Here is a 12,182-nt window from a genome sequence, read left to right as displayed (position 1 = left end):
TAGGAATATCTGTGAGGAAATTGGAGGTCCTAGGTTGAACGGCTCGGACGTCTATAGAGAAACAGACGCAAGACAGACAGTTCAAGTTCAAGTTTTTATTGACAATCTAATATATTTTTATACAGACAGAAGATTAGGTATTTACATTTGAAATTTACGCTAACACTAAACAACTTAAGCCAGCGTCGTAGCCAGGATTGGATTTCGGAGGGGGGGGGGGGTGCCCCCCTCCCGTATGTATGGCAACATTGTTTTTTATGTCTCGAGTAGCGGCTCTGCTACACGAATTCCTACATTTGCACGGGATTAATTCTCCATCTAATATATTGACCATATCCAAAGGCATAATTTCCATTTTAGCCGTGGTTATAGACTCGCCAACCAATATCAAAACGTGGCAGTGGCGTAGTCAGGGGGGGGGCACATACCCCCTAGAAACGTATGGTCGTACGTACAAATATTTTTATTTTTTTTTGCGTTTCGTAGTGCTTCAACGTCTCGAATTTCAGTCTTGTAAACCAAGACCTTGATTTGGCCCCAATGATAGAAATAACATGGGTTCAAATCTGAAGATCTGGTCCATTACAAAACCTAACTACATACAGTGAACAGCAATCGGAAAAAAACACGGATGAGCTAGATACGTTCCAAAAATCCTTAAATTGTGTTAAAATTGTACTAACTTATGGCATAAGAAGAATATAAAAAATCAATAATTTCTTATTTTAATAGGCGTAGTCACTTAGAAACACTTTGTTATTGTTAAAACGTATTTCAAAAGCGTATCTTACTTCTTTCATTTCAATAAAGCACTTTTAATACTAGTTTTTTTATCGAAAAAGATAAGGAACTATTGTTTAGTAAAAGGAAACAATTAGGTCCAATAGAAACTGCATATTTGCGTGGTTTTCAACGTTTTGGAGGTCGATTACTCGGATACGGTTCAATTTAGGAAAACGTTTCTTCGGACCTTTTTCACTCCTTGTTACCCAAAGAGCAGCCTGTAAAGTGTTCCAAAATTTTCTGAAACACCTAGTATAAGAAGACATATTAAACTAGAAGCAAGTCAGACCTTTTCTGATTTTTGTTAAAAAAAACCTCTACCACCAGCCACTCATAGATCCCATCACAAATAACCATTCTTCCACAGCTTTAGAGAAGGCTGACCGGGTAGAAGTGAATCCATGTCATCTTCGGACTTGACGAATATAGTAAAATATAGGTTTCAGCGTTATAAACGAGAAAGTCTGGCCTTGGTCATGTTAGCTTGAAAGTGCTTTCCAAGCATAATCGGTAACATTTACCTTTATTTTTAAGGAATTCGTTTTACCATAAGCCTAATCCACAAGTTAAATTTAAGGTTCATTACAGTTAGAACCTTTAAGAGGCAGTCTCTTGGAGGATATTCAAAGAACCACCCTGGTTTTGTTACCGTCAGGACCAGAATCTTCGGTCGACTCTCGTTACACGAATATGTTTTGCCTGGTACTAATTCTGATATCACAAGATGCAATCGCCCTCGTTGCAACACATGCGAGTATGTTAGTTCCCACTTAATAGTTACAACCCCAAGATCGAACTATCATATCCGACGCTCTTTTTCTTGTACAACCTCAAACCCCGTATAAGTTGGCGATATAGTTTTCGTCGGGAAGACTGGTCACCGCCTCGCTGATCGTTTCCAGGGACACTTCTTTGATATTAGAAGCAACCGCGCACTGGAACAACGTTCACACCCTCGCTGCCGTTTCTATCCGCGTGCTCAAGGTTCTTCACGGTGACCGTTCTTATAGATTGACTGAACGAAATAGACTTGATTTTTAAATTCAGAACGAAATTTACAGCTAGACTAAACGATAGGCTTTCGTTTCGTTAGGGTTTATTATTTATTTTTGTAGTGTAATGTTTTCCCCTTTTAGCTTTTCTGTTTTATTCCTACCCTTTTTTGGCTCGCGTTCAATACTCCGTCCACCGCGCGTGCTTCGAAATTGAAATTTTAAATGTTAATCTTAATTCAAATCTTGAACCACCTTGAAGGCATATCTCGCTGAAGTACTGTGATATCCGTTTTATTATATTAACGGTATATTCTACCAGTTGTCTTTTAATTGCAGCTCTCCAGCCTAATCCCAGGTGCTATTATGGTCAGATTTAAGACTGTTGATCTTCGTACTAATCTATTTGATTCATATCGGAAAAAAATTGTCAATATGGAAAAATTCAAAATGCTACTTAGTTTTGAGACATGGTCAATTATTAGTAAAGAAACAAATGTTAACGAAGCTCTTAAGGCGTTTATAGATACTCTTAATTTTTATATAAACCTAGCTAGTAGTAATGTAGAACGGAATTTATATAATAATGTTAGACATAAATTTAAAAAACCATGGATGACTCAAGGTATTTTTATTTCTATAAATAAGCGAAACTCTATGAAGAAAAAAATGTTAAAAGAACCATTAAATATACAACTTAAAAATAGATACTATAAATATCGCAATGACCTAACTGCTCTTATCAAGAATGCTAAAATACAATATTTTAAAAAACGAGTTGACAATTGTAATAATGATGTTAAAAAGTTTGGCGAGTAATTAATGAAGCGAGGTCTAAATCGGTGCCTGATTGTAGTATTAAAACGCTGTCCAACCAATCAAAACATGAAATAATAAATGTTGCAAAATTGCCCAAAAGATGTGCCAACATTTTTAATGAATTTTTTTCGAAAGTTGGATCGAATATGGCGAATAAAATAATAGAGGAAAATAATTTAGGTCCAGATATAGCTTTTAATACCGAAGATCTTACTAGTAAAGAATACCGTAATTCTTTTTTTTTAAATCCAGTTGATAAGGTTGAAATTGTAACTATTATTAAATCATTAAATAAAACATCTGCCACATGGCATGATGGATTAAGCGCATCTATATTAATTGGTATTGCGGATTTTATTAGTCTACCTTTACAATTCATTGTAAATCTAAGTTTCACAACTGGAACATTTCCTGATTACTGTAAATTGGCTATTATAGTTCCAATTTATAAATCTGGAAATAAATCTTTACCGAGTAATTACAGACCTATATCAATTTAGAGCCACCTTTCAAAAGATTTTGAGAAATGCGTTAAAATTAGAATGGTATCTTATTTATCAAAATACTCTATAATATCTAACAATCAGTATGGTTTCCAACAAGGTAGAAATACCGATGATGCACTATATGAATTCACCAAAAATATATCTATGAATATTGATAGGGGAGATAAGGTACTTGCGATTTTTATGGATCTAGCCAAAGCTTTCGATTCAATTAGTCATTAAAAATTATTGTTAAAATTAGAAAAATTAGGTTTTAGAGGTGTAGTTTTATCATGGTTCCGAAGCTATCTACATTTGAGAAAATCTCGGGTAAAAATAAATAAAATCCTAAGTGATGACGCGATAATTAGTTATGGAATTCCCCAAGGTACAATCCTGGGCCGATTTTATTTCTATTGTACATTAACCCTTTGTGTGAAAAAAATTACGGGTTTAATTAATTCATTTGCCGATGATACTGTATTTTTGTTTTTTGATTCCGATTGGCCGAATGTGTTTTCAAAGGCTGAAACCTGTTTAAATAATGTTAAAAAATGGCTAGATAGAAACCTTCTAAGTTTGAATGTCAGAAAAACAAATTATATTACATTTACTATGCACTCACATAACCTCCCACAAGGGTATTCTATAAAACTTCACTCCTCAGTCTGCATAACAAATCGTAGCTGTGATTGTACGGAATTAAATAATGTAAAAACGCAAAAAATCTATATAGACCATAGATTAAAATGGGATATACATATTAAAAATATAGTTAAAAAACTTAGGTACACATCCTATAATTTTTATCTTTTACGTCATATATTATCGTATACAACATTAAGGAGTGTCTACTTTGCTCTTATAGACTTATATTTGAAATACGGAATAATATCTTGGGGCAGTGCCTATTAATCGAACCTGCTAACACTAATAAAAATCCAACGCCGAATAAATAAAATATGTCTGAATAAACCATCCTTTTTATTATATAAAGAATATAATGTTTTGTCTGTAGAACAAATGTTTAAACTTGCTAGCCTTTTCTATGTTTTTAAAAATAAGAATAGTTACAGAAATAGTGGTCATAATTATTCAACACGTTTTAAATTTGGGAATAAAATAATTCCACCAAAAGTGGCAAGTTGTCACGCACGCAATCACGCATTTTCACAAGGTATATATTTGTATAATAAGTTACCAGACACCGTCAGAAATGAACCTGTATTGAAAATATACAAGAAAATGTTAAAAATTGGTTGTTTGATAACTGATAGGGAACTAGTATTATATTTCACTTCTTTTTTTCTTTGTATGTTATATGATTGTTTCGTCATAAAGGTTTAATTTGTTTTTTTTTCCGATAACGATACGACCCATATACAAGTTTTCTTATTTGGGTCTAATAACATGTGTATTTCTGTGCAATAAAAAAAGGTATATGTATAGATTGTGAGATATTTTGGTTGTTCCAAAAAGGATGGTAGAAGCGCATTTGGAATCCAAAATAGCAGCGAGCTTCTGGGCTATGAATCAATTTACATTCCCCATTCTTATTACCTCTCCCCTAGGAGGTGTTATACAATCACCGTGTATGTCTGTCTGTCTGTGTGGCTGTCTGTCTGTGTGTCTGTCCGTCTGTCCTGCGAACGCGTTCGCATTATTCGTGCAAAGGTTAATCATTGCGTACGCAATTTCTCGAAATTTCTGCGTTCGCAGTTTCTCGAAGGGTTGGGAAAACCACCGTGTGACGGTGAGCGTTAATGGATACATTTGCGGTTTGGTTTGGATGGTGTTTTTTCGCTCACCGTCGTGACGATTTGGTGTATTACGTTTTTGTAATGTTTATGCGTAGGTTGTGAATGTTGAGTTCGTGTTATGACGGTTGTGAGTGTTGAGTCTGTTGTGTTTGTGTTATGATGGTTGTGGATGTTGAGTTCGTGTTATGACGGTTGTGGGTGTTGAGTTTGTGCGTGTTTGTGTTATGATGGTTGTGGAGTTCTTGTTATGACGGTTGTGGGTGTCGAATTTGTGGTGTTTGTGTTATGATGGTTTTAGATGTTGAGTTTATTGTGTTTGTACGGGCGTTTTATCTCCAATTTCTTCTAACTGACTTTGGGACGGACCGAGTGCTGAGTGTAATGCTACCTCTCAACGTCCAATGGTTAGGTACTATAATTTATTCTACATCATTTTAAATATTTATAAATTATATTAATCTTATATTTAATTAAATATTTATAAATTATATTAATCTTATATTTAATTAAATATTTATAAATTATATTAATCTTATATTTCATTATATATTTATAAATTATATTAATATTATATTTAATTAAATATCTGAGTATTTTAATTTATTTGACCGTGTTCAGGAATTGAACTTGGGTCGCATAGTTACAATGCAGATATTTTACCGCCGAGCCATTGACTTCCTTTAGGAAAATAAAAAGTAAAGAAACCATTATGATAAGGCGGGTTTTTTATCTTTTAATAACGCTTAGAAAAAGGATAACTATTCAAAACTTCCGCGGGAACTATATCAAAGTAATAATATAGCGCCACCGTGTGGAGAATTATCAATCAAACCGGGTAAAAAATATAACCTCTTCAATTTTTCGAACTTAAGTCAAATCTCGGCGGGTTAAAAAACACAAAATAAACGTATATAAGGCCGTTGCGGTCAATATACACGATTTAGTCTTTCTTAGTTCTTGGCTGTCAGACGAACTACAACAGGACGGGGTCCTGGGGTCGGTCAAAATTTATGAGGTAACTTTGCGGTTTTAATTAGTATGTTCGGTCTTCGGTCAAGAAAAGAGTTAATTATGTTTCGCGTTTGGAACGTGAGTGAATGGACTAAGTGTATGAACAGTGCGTGTTTAAGACTGAAAGTGTTAAAGTAATTGTGAACTAACTCAAGTCAGCTGTAAGATAAAATTGATTGTTATTATTTTTGTATTGGAATAACCTAATTATACCCTAGAAATTATCAACTCAACCTGTGAGGCTTATTAAGTAGATTGGAAGTAATTAGTAGCGAACAGCTCTCAGCTGTTAATTAAGACAGAGTTTATAGTTAGTAATTTTAACTAAATTCAAAGTACCTCAGTATAATTTATGATATTTACTTAAGTGTGTGTTTTGGTTTATTTTTCAATCACGATGAACTAAGACAAATCTAGTCTTAGACACTTGAGTACCAGTTCTGTACAATTACGTAGGAGGGATATATAGTGTTGGGTTATTGATGAAAGTTAAATCTAGAACGTTCCATAGACTGTTCTGAATAAAAATAAACATTTATAATTTTGCATAATTCTGGTTGCCATTTTATTTTCTAATCACTCGCCCAGAACATTAGAATTCTGGCAATCCCGAATCAAATAAATTTTCAATTTAACGGCGACGGGAAATTATTCTCGTAAATTTATCGCGCGGCCTTAGGGAATATTCTTTTAACAAAATTTCGATAAACTATCGTTTAATTAAAACCGGCCCGATTCCGTTAAAATTATAAACTAAAAAGCGAACGGTCGTTGTAATACCCTCTGTAAATATTTTTTCATTAAAATTTGCTTTGTATTATATTCAATTGATAAACTTGTACTGTAAAAAGGGTTTAATTCAATTGTGCATTGTTATAGTATGTCTAACTCACTGTTGTAACTACTTAACTTATGATATTCTGAATAAATTAAAATTGGTCGTTTCGTCTCAATTATGTTAATTATAATTAAAATTCTATACCGGGCGGGATAGAACTGGGATAACATTTTTAACAAATAACTCTAAATTGCGGAGATATCTTTAAGGGTTATTTCGGGAAATTAATACCACTAAGGACAATTCTTCCGAGGAGAGGTATATTTTGGCTTTCCAACTTGTTTATTCTCAATATTAAATTGAAATAAAATACGCTCTTTGTTTACTGTTTTTTATTTATTTCTATTTTTATATTTATTTTATTTCGAAGTTTTACAATTAATAAAATTCTATTTCAATATACAAGGGGTAATAAATTATTGACTTAATTTATTGAGTGTATTGTTCACCGACAAAATATATCAAATTTATTTCAATCCTTTTGTGATTCTGTGGACGTGGATATATAAAAAGGTAAACGAAGTGAAAACGCCATTTTGAAAGAAAACTTCGTAGTGTAACAGAAGAAACTTTCTATTTCGTGAACCCTCCATAACAAAAAGATGAGAGTTTTAATTTTATCTCTAATATTTTTGGCGTGTGTTTTTGCTCTAGTAAATAGCGAACAGCTTTCAGGTAATTCAATTTATATTTTAAATTTTATCTTCAGTTTTAGAAATATAAATATTTTCCAGAAATCTTAAATTTATATAATTGTAAATCTTTAATTTTCGTTGTATATTATTCTAAAAGTAAAAAAATCAATATCATTACTTATCTTCAAGGTATAATTACAAATATTTAATTCCCCTGTATCCAAAATGGGTTCAAATATATTTTTGCCTCTCCTTTCTTGATGCCCCTTTTGATAGCGAAGGGGACTCCGCGGTTCACAAGGCTTTATAACTGTTGAAAATTTCGACAAAGCTTTCAATGACAGTTTTAATCCTTTTACATGAAAAGATCTGGATAGCGAAATGACCGTCACACTCAATAGAGGGGTTACGTGGGGGATGAAAAACCATTTTTCGGGAAAGGGTGTACTTAGGCCTTTAACATTTTTTGTTTACGAATCTAGGAAAACAATCATTGATTCCGGAGCCGTTATCTGGCTCTCCCTCGAAGCTTTTGCATCTTCTGTCCAGGAAACGTAGAGTTAGTTGTAAATCAACCCGTAGAATACGTGGCTGCTGGTTTGCTGGAAGAAAATGAAATTATATTACGAAAAAGGTCTTTTATTCTAGATTTTGTTTGAAAGAAAATAAAGGTAAAATGATAAATTGAATAACAAATGTTTTTTTTATTTTTTTTTAAAGGATAATATTACGTATTAAGTAGGGATTTTAAAAAGTGTAACCAAAAGCTTTTAATATACCTCTTTGGTGTGTATTCAACTACCTGTACTTTAGCTTATTTTTGATTGCAAGATGAACCTTCGCTAACTCCTATTGATTTTTAAAAATTCGTTAAAACAATTCGGCGTGAACCTTTTTATATAAAAAATGTGGTTTATACGCTATTTTTTAATATTTACTTGATGAAGTAGACTAATAGTAGAAGGTAATATTTGACCCCCGAATACTTATGTTAATTTACTTTTGGTGTCACATTTTTTGGTTTTTTCGTTTTTTCGCCATTTAAAATGCTAATTAGTTAATTGCGAGATGGGGAAACGAATTCGCGACCTTCGTTTTATAACCTTGACAAGTTTGTCTGTCATGTATCTAACTTACCCCTGTCGAAATAAAATACATATTTTAAAACACAACAAATTGCAATAGGCCTGATTCGTCAATATTCACCAAGTAACTTATGTTTTACCCCTGTTGAAATGAAACTTCAAATTATTTACTTTTGGAGATAAATAAATAATACAATAACGACATAATAAACAATCAATACATATTTTAAAAACACAACAAATTACAATGGCGCTGATTGGTCAATATCCGCCTGAGATATAGCCAATTTTGTTTATAATAAATAAAATAAAATGTATTTACTTTTGGAGATACAATGTTTGACATTTGCAATACAAAGGTATAATTTTACCCAAATAGGATAGCTTGTTGGTTTTAAATAGTAAACGAATACATTCTAAAGTAACATAATCAAATAAAACAATTTTTTTAAATAATAAACTAATTACATAATAAACAATCAAAAACAATCAATACACAATTAATAAATATGTTAAAACCTTACAATGGGCTTGATTGGTCGATGACTATACACAGTAAACGAACGGGTATTTATTTGTGGCTAAATTAAAACAAAATTAAGTTTAATAATTTTAATTATTTTTAAATTAAATATTACTAACTTTATTTTGATTTATAATTTTTTAACTTTCTGTTGACCAGCGTTACCAGAAGCAAGCTATATGAAAGTCTGCCGCATTGTGAACTATAAAAAATATCTATATATCTTTAAATTCATAAATTAAAATTACCTCTAGGATAGAACTGGTTCAACATTCTATTGCATTAGCCTTGTAAAACTGATTTGATAACCACCCCTTAATTATTGTGACGTGTAGAGTTTATCCACTCATTACAACCTTGTAAAACTAGTTTGGATTTTTCAACAATTTACTAACGATATCACACTTTCAAACGCAAAAATGTTTATAAAAATCAATTTTACCCTTATCTTGTCACATACATTATAACACATCTCCGCGGTAAAACGATAAAATTATAAACGCAGATCACGTTTCACAAGGAAACATTCAACAGAGCCAGTGAGAAGAAAAAACTGGTTTTTACAAACAAACGCTAGATATTAATAAAATATCAATTTATAAATCCTCTAATTTGAAAAAAATTGTAAATAAAAATGAATTGTTTTAAAAACAAAGCTTATTAACAATTTACTTTTTGAAGATACAATCGTTTATAATACTTAACAACTATTAGTAATAATAATAATAATACTTCTTTGGCAAAAGACTAACTGTATTGGCTACCAGGATATTTCAATAAATTAAATTTAATTATTAAAAACGTAAAAATAAATAAAAAACAGTATCATTTTTGTGTTTTTATATTGTAAGCGTAGTTTCTATAAATCAATTATCTGTAAAAGCTTTTATTATAAATTAAGATAAAAAATATAAGAATCATTATTAAAAAATAGCAAGATTTCACTAGAATAAAGTGAATTTTCTCAAAAATACTTTTATTTTATATTAATAAATAATAAGTGTAACCTTGTACACTATCGAATGTTAATTATAAAAACATAATTAACTTTTCATTATTAATTCTGTTTAATTTAAAATGTGCGTCTGATTTGATTTGTTTGTATTTAAAATTTAAATATTCCGATTTTTATGTTTGCAAAGCAAATTTTGCCAAATAAAATTAAAAAAATACTGGTAGAGATAAAAATATTAAATTGTTAAAAAAGTAAATTAAATCTTATAAAGAATCTGGAGACTTTAGTTGATTGAAGAGTAGGTTGCTTTCTTCGTATTACACCTCTGACAGGTGGCTCTTCTAGCAAAACGTATTCAATTAATATTTCACACATGCTTTTCAATATTAATATAAAATTACTCTTTCGTGTTAATAATTTCAATTCTTAAATTACACAACTTAACAATAAAGAACCGATATCATATTAGTGTTCTTTTCGGAAATGTGGTACTGTAGAACTCAGGATTAAACTTTTTAAAGGTTTAGACTACACTACAGTAAAACCCAAAATTTATTAATAGGGTGTGAATCACCAGATATTGTGAATCACCAGATATTATCTATCACACAGATAACACTTTTATTTTTTCGAGTTAAAAGTATAAGAAATGAAAGGTAATTGTCATGGTACATACATACGTCTTATTTTATTTATTATTTATTTATTTATGTTTATTTACTACGCCACAAGTGTTTTGTTAAAGTGAATCAAATTAATTATAAACTCCCTTTAATATCATTAAGTGTCTTTATATCAAAGTAGTGTTTTAGCCAACATCACAAGCATTTTGTTTAAATAAATATCTCAAGAAATCGAACGCTTCGCATTCTTCACTTTATAACAGAAAGTGTAACTCCAAATGTTTTAAACCAAAATAATACAAATACAAATTTGTTATACTAAAAAAAAATCTGTACGCGTGAAGACAATATGGAATAAAGTCAAATATTTCATGTTATGTTAACGTAATTCTGATAAATGCAATAAAAACATTAATCGGGTACAATATGAATCCATAATGAAACCTAGCGGTGAAATTATGTAAAAATGTTATTAAATACAACACGGTTCAAATAAATATTTTATCCAATGGTTGAAAAATTGAGGTGGTTTTAGAAAACTTGCTTTTCAAAGCAATAAACAGTAAATAAACATAAATAAATAAATAATAAATAAAATAAGACGTATGTATGTACCATGACAATTACCTTTTATTTCTTATACTTTTAACTCGAAAAAATAGAAGTGTTATCTGTGTGATAGATAATATCTGGTGATTCACAATATCTGGTGATTCACACCCTATTAATAAATTTTGGGTTTCACTGTAGTGTAGTCTAAACCTTTAAAAAGTTTAATCCTGAGTTCTACAGTACCACATTTCCGAATAGAACACTAATATGATATCGGTTCTTTATTGTTAAGTTGTGTTTTAAAATATGTATTTTATTTCGACAGGGGTAAGTTAGATAGCACATGACAGACAAACTTGTCAAGGTTATAAAACGAAGGTCGCGAATTCGTTTCCCCATCTCGCAATTAACTAATTAGCATTTTAAATGGCGAAAAAACGAAAAAACCAAAAAATGTGACACCAAAAGTAAACTAACATGAGTATTCGGGGGGTCATATATTACCGCCGATATCTCAGTCCGAGCTTGTCCGATCGTGTCCAAACTTGTTGGGGTGATAGACAGAGGCTTAGGGGTGGTAGACAGGGGTCAAGCGTCGAGGTCAAAGGTCATCTTCAAGGTCAAATTTAGGGTAAAAATTTAAATATGTTTTCGGACTTTTCCAAGGTCAAAAACTGGTTTTTTGAATTTTTTTGACGTCATCATTGGTGAATGGGTCTCTCGAACAATCAAGGTATTACCACATTCCAAACAAGGGTGTGGCCACAAGGAAAAACCAGTTAACGCAAGTTGGGAAACATAAGTACTGTTCAAAGCTATCGGCCGCCATCTTGGATTTCGGTCATTGAACTCGTTAAAAGGGACTTACCTTCTACTACTAATGTTAAGACGTGATGTCCCGATCCTGCGAAGGAGATGTCTCACTTTGGCGTCCTAGATAAACACTTCTCTTGTAAAACATTTATGTACTTCTGTTATTAATAAAGTTTACAAAGAAATACAATACGAACGTAGATATTATCGATAACTATGTGACTGTCGACACATTGTATTAAGACTAAATTAAGGTGATGCAAAAATTAAAACCGATTTAAAAAGATTTCAAACCACCTATAAGCCCA

The 12,182-nt window shown here is 31.4% G+C and overlaps 1 long non-coding RNA gene across 1 annotated transcript; it reads left to right on the top strand.

The window, feature by feature from the left end:
* Window positions 1-7,184: 7,184 nt before the first annotated feature.
* On the top strand, window positions 7,185-8,019 carry LOC149954598 (uncharacterized). Its single transcript, XR_016479797.1, has 2 exons — window positions 7,185-7,363; window positions 7,806-8,019. It is a non-coding gene; the product is annotated as an uncharacterized LOC149954598 (long non-coding RNA).
* Window positions 8,020-12,182: the final 4,163 nt, after the last annotated feature.

The sequence above is a fragment of the Leiobunum rupestre genome, chromosome 3 (assembly GCF_980474605.1).
Source record: "Leiobunum rupestre chromosome 3, qqLeiRupe1.1.hap1, whole genome shotgun sequence".
In the NCBI taxonomy this organism is placed as follows: Eukaryota; Metazoa; Arthropoda; class Arachnida; order Opiliones; family Sclerosomatidae; genus Leiobunum; species Leiobunum rupestre.
The sequence above is the reverse complement of the archived record's forward strand: the minus strand, read 5'-3'. Positions and strand labels throughout refer to the sequence as shown.